At 33.4% G+C, this 5,000-nt stretch overlaps 1 non-coding gene across 1 annotated transcript; it reads right to left on the bottom strand.

The window, feature by feature from the left end:
* Positions 1 to 3,983: 3,983 nt before the first annotated feature.
* Positions 3,984 to 4,071, bottom strand: TRNAS-GCU (transfer RNA serine (anticodon GCU)). Its single transcript has one exon. It is a non-coding gene; the product is annotated as a tRNA-Ser (tRNA).
* Positions 4,072 to 5,000: the final 929 nt, after the last annotated feature.

Genomic DNA, 5,000 nt, shown 5'->3' with positions numbered 1-5,000 from the left:
AAGCTCGTTGCTTTTTCTTTCCCTATAATTGGAGCCATGGAGCTCTATCCATTTATTCACTTGACCCGAGGGTTAATTTTTTTAGTCCCGTTCCAAGAAAAGAAGCAAAGACAAGATTTTTTGCCCATCCGGTAAGGATGAAGTATTCGAAGTATTCTCTGAGTTCCCCATTGATACGACATGCTATTTTTTCCATTCATTCCCGTTTTGGATCAGTCGTGGTCTTACAAACTCTACCAATGGTATGGACGAATTCGTTGCTTCATCCAAATGTGTAAAAGATCATAGTCGCACTTAAAAGCCGAGTACTCTACCATTGAGTTAGCAACCCGGATAAGATTGTAGATATGATCGGAATAAAAAATAAATATAAAATAATAGAATATAATATTAATATATATAATATTAATATAAATATATATATTATATATAATATATATAAATATATATAATATAAAAAAAAAAAAAAAACTTTTATTCTTGTATCGCAGTGAATTTGGTGAACTCATCATTTAAATGAAGTAAATAAACAAACTTATGGGCCGTGGAGAAATAGATTTATTTCTCCACGATCGAATTATATTTGTTCGATACAACATTGTCAATATGAATTGCATATTGATAAAACAAAAAAATATCAAATTGATCAAACCATCAAACCTAAATAATTAAGTAAAGTACTTGTGTTGGATTGGCACTACATAGATAAGAAATGAAGTGTAAACGGGGGAATAAGTTAAGGAAGAAGTAGGAATAAATATTGAATTTATTGAATATAGATACAGATACAATAAGCGGGATTGCCCCCTTTGTTTGTTAGGGGAGTACATCCAATAACAAAAAGTACCCTATTGATGGTAATCCCGGCATTTCGTAGATCCAGTAATTTAATCACTCGAGATTTTTTTCTATCTGTCTTATATCAATTATAAATCAATTCAATATAGATAGGATTTTTTTTTCGTTCTATAGCAATGGTGAATAGAGCAAGAAAAAAAGAGATCAGTGGAGAAACAATTACATAAAGCCAGATGCTAGGCACCCCTTTTTGATTCCATTAATTGAACTTTGTTTGATTAACTCGAAGTTCTTTAAAGACCTCCGCCTTCTTTGAAATATCATGAACAGTTCCTGTAGGTTGAGCGCCCCTTTCAAGGAAATATAGAATAGCAGGAACATTTAAATAAGTTTGATTCTTTATCGGATCGTAAAAACCGACTTTACGAAGATCTCTTCCCTCTCTTCGGGATCGAACATCAATTGCAACGATTCGATAGATGACTCATTGGGATAGATGTATATGAAGAATCCCCCCCCCCCCCTAGAAACGTATAGGAGGTTTTCTCCTCATACGGCTCAAGAAAGAATGATTCGAATTTATGTATATAGTGGCAAATGTATCCAAAAAATTTTGAATTAGACTCTAACTAAAAATTGGAGTCGTTTTTTGTTCTTCTCTCCTGAGAAGAAAAATACCATTCGTACTCATAACTCAAGTTAGGTAATTATCAAAGGCCTAGAGAGGAAATCCTTAAACATTTATTGAGCCGTCTCTAACCCATTTTTTTTTATTTGTCTCACCTAGAATCTATTTCCACATTCTAATCTAGTTCGAGTTGTTGAAACAGTTGAAAAATGGAGTTTACTTGTTCCGGTATCCGTTATCCTTGCTTTGAATCATTGGGTTTAGACATTACTTCGGCGATTCTTAATCGTTTCAAAATGGCAGCAACATACCTTTTATTATTTCTTTCTATTGAAAGAATCGTACGAATGATTGATTCCCCTACGATACAATTTTGGTCAAATATTTTTACCAATTCCGAACTATTTAACTTTTTGGTTTGAACCCCTTTCAAATTTGACCCTTTCGATTTCTATATCGAAGATATACTTACGTTACGAAGTTTTTCCAACCTATTGATTGGTACTAACCCTAGACTCTTCCCCTGATAAATGAATCAATACTTTATACTCGAGCTCCATCATGTACTATTTACAACCAATAAAATTGGTTTCCTAGTGTAACAGAACAAACTATGTCGAGCCAAGAGCATCTTCACAGATATATAAAATGGTGGATTCCTGCATCCACAACCGACCATGTCCTTCAAGTCGCACGTTGCTTTCTACCACATCGTTTCAAACGAAGTTTTACCATAACATTCCTCTAATTTTGAACCGGTATGCCCGGTATGGAATTGATTCAATATGGAATCATGAATAATCATTGGCTTAATTGCTACCCAGCAGTCCACACCTTCCTTATATTTCCTTATATATAATATATATATATATGCTTATATATGATATATGCTTATATATATGCTTATATATATATATGGAAATGGAAGGATAGGTATTTTTTTTTATTTTATCTGGAGAAGTCTCAGCAAGGATTTAACATGATCCTATATCATATGAATGAGACTTTCATTTTTCTTTCCATACTTTCTATAAAAAGTAAATAGATATATTCTATTTATATTTTTTTTTATACATTATACACGTGTCATTGACACTCGATTGCGAGTGTAAGAATGTGAATCGATACGCTTGTGAGAAAGTCAATCAATAAGGAGTATATAGTTCATAAAACAATGATTCGAAATCTGAAAGAAACAAAAAAAAAAATGGAATCACATTGTATCCAATATCCCACTTACTTTTATTAGGGGATTAGGGAAGATGGCTAAAAGTACCTCATCTTTTCTATGAGAGAATCGGGCTGGGACGGAAGGATTCGAACCTCCGAATAACGGGACCAAAACCCGGTGCCTTACCGCTTGGCCACGCCCCATTTAGATTTATATTGGACACAAATAAACACTAACATAGGTATTGGCTGTTCGTCAATTTCAGCCTAAATCCAATATCTATAGAATGGGCGTTGCTAAGATTCGTCATGTGTAGAATGTGTAGATGTAGAATCGAAATGAATTCATTGATCATTACATATAATTCAATTAAGATATTGTATGAAAGTATGATTCCTTCTACTCTGATTTAAGAATTGAATCAGATTTAAGAATTGAAGGATTTTTGATTGGGGGAGTTCCAAGAAAAAGGAAGATTTTTGGCAAACCTTCTCTTCTTTCTTTATTTTTCCCTTATATCACGATAAAAATGAAATTATCTCTAAAAACGAAATGTTTGGTATGCTTAATATCTTAAGTTTAATCTCTATCTGTCTTAATTCGGCCCTTCATTCGAGTAGCTTTTTATTCGCCAAATTGCCCGAGACTTATGCCTTTTTGAATCCAATCGTAGATGTTATGCCAGTCATACCCGTACTCTTTTTTCTCTTAGCCCTTGTTTGGCAAGCTGCTGTAAGTTTTCGATGAGATCTTTAATACTAAGAAAGATTCACGATTTCTTCGAAAAAAAAAAAATTTCTAACAAAATTTATAAGAACAATTGATAAGATCAGATAAGTCCTACATTATGAACCCCCAATTCAAACATTGAAATTCTTTATGGGGAGCTGCGATGAATCTGAATCACCTCATTTCCACATTTTGACCCTCCAAGGGTCAAAGACCTTATTATGGTACCTCACAATATCTAGGTTGGGCATGATAAGCAAATTTTTATAACTAAGAGATGAATCAGAATCTTATTACAAATAAATTCTGAATTCCTAGAAAAGATTTGCTTTTCTCGAAACGGGGTATGTGGTACAAAAATAGACATAGAGAATCTATTCCCCTATTTTCTAAAATACTGATCTTGGAGATTGTGTAATGCTTACTCTTAAACTCTTCGTTTACACAGTAGTGATATTCTTTGTTTCTCTCTTCATCTTCGGATTCCTATCTAATGATCCAGGACGTAATCCCGGGCGTGAAGAATAAAAAAATAAAAGGTTTTTCTTTTATTTTTTTCTCTATTCCATAGAGTTAATACCTCTGTAGGAGAGAGAACAAGGACTCAAGATTTTTTCGAATTCGAAAGAAAGAAAAATATCAAGTGATCATAAGGGACGGAGAGAGGGGGATTCGAACCCTCGGTACGAATACCTCGTACAACGGATTAGCAATCCGCCGCTTTAGTCCACTCAGCCATCTCTCCCAATTCCAATTATAAAATATAAAATTTAGATGTGACGTGTGAAGTAAAGATTGATAAAAGTCTTTTTTCTTTATCTTTCTTTATTCTTCTTTTTTCTTTATCTTTCTTTATTCTATAATCCTATAACATAATTTTATTAATATTAACAGTTTGGATAATGATTCGAAACGGATATTTCCAATAGAAAGAAGGAGTACCACTTTTGATTTAGTGGGGGGGTTCTTTTATTCCCTCGGCCCGGCCGGGTAGTGGCCGGGCCGCTCTTTGTTCCAATGAATCGTAGATCAAATGAAATGATTTGTCTGGTTTGATAAACGCAAATTTCTGTTACGAAAACAGCAATAACAACAAGGACTATTTGAATTCCTATCAGAAGTTTATTTATGATAGACGTTTTTTTCTTATTAGTTTTTCTTTTTCCTTTTATCTATTTACTTACTTTTACTTACTTGAATAAAAAAAAAACAGAATAGAATATTGGATTTGTATTAGTATTATAATCCCCTTTTTCTTCAAGGTAAAGCTTTGTTTGAACACTTGAGTCCACAAACGAAACGAATACTATTTTATTAAAAAAAAAAAAGAAGTTTTTGCTTGAAAAAATCGATGGGGAAATTGAAAAAAAAGGAGGGTGGAGCTATGGATTGGATTCTTTCACAACTCAACTCATTTTTATGTTCCAGCTTCAACGGCTTCTTCAATCCGGGCCTGTCAATAACAACTCCATCAGCAAAAGATAGAATTTGTTATTTAAATGATTTTCCTATTCTATCAAGCACCCGTTGGAACACACGAAGACGCCATTTTCCGCATTCTAATGCTATCTTGATTACGTCTCACCCCTTTGTTCGACAAAGGACCCATTCATATACAATAATTATATTGTAGCGGGTATAGTTTAGTGGTAAAAGTGCGATTCGTTCTATTAA

The sequence above is a fragment of the Aristolochia californica genome, unplaced genomic scaffold (genome assembly GCF_029961685.1).
Source record: "Aristolochia californica isolate CCGP_79_NKW_82.1479 unplaced genomic scaffold, dmAriCali1.0.hap1 SCAF_370, whole genome shotgun sequence".
NCBI classification, from domain to species: Eukaryota; Viridiplantae; Streptophyta; class Magnoliopsida; order Piperales; family Aristolochiaceae; genus Aristolochia; species Aristolochia californica.
This window is presented reverse-complemented; position numbering and strand designations above follow the sequence as displayed.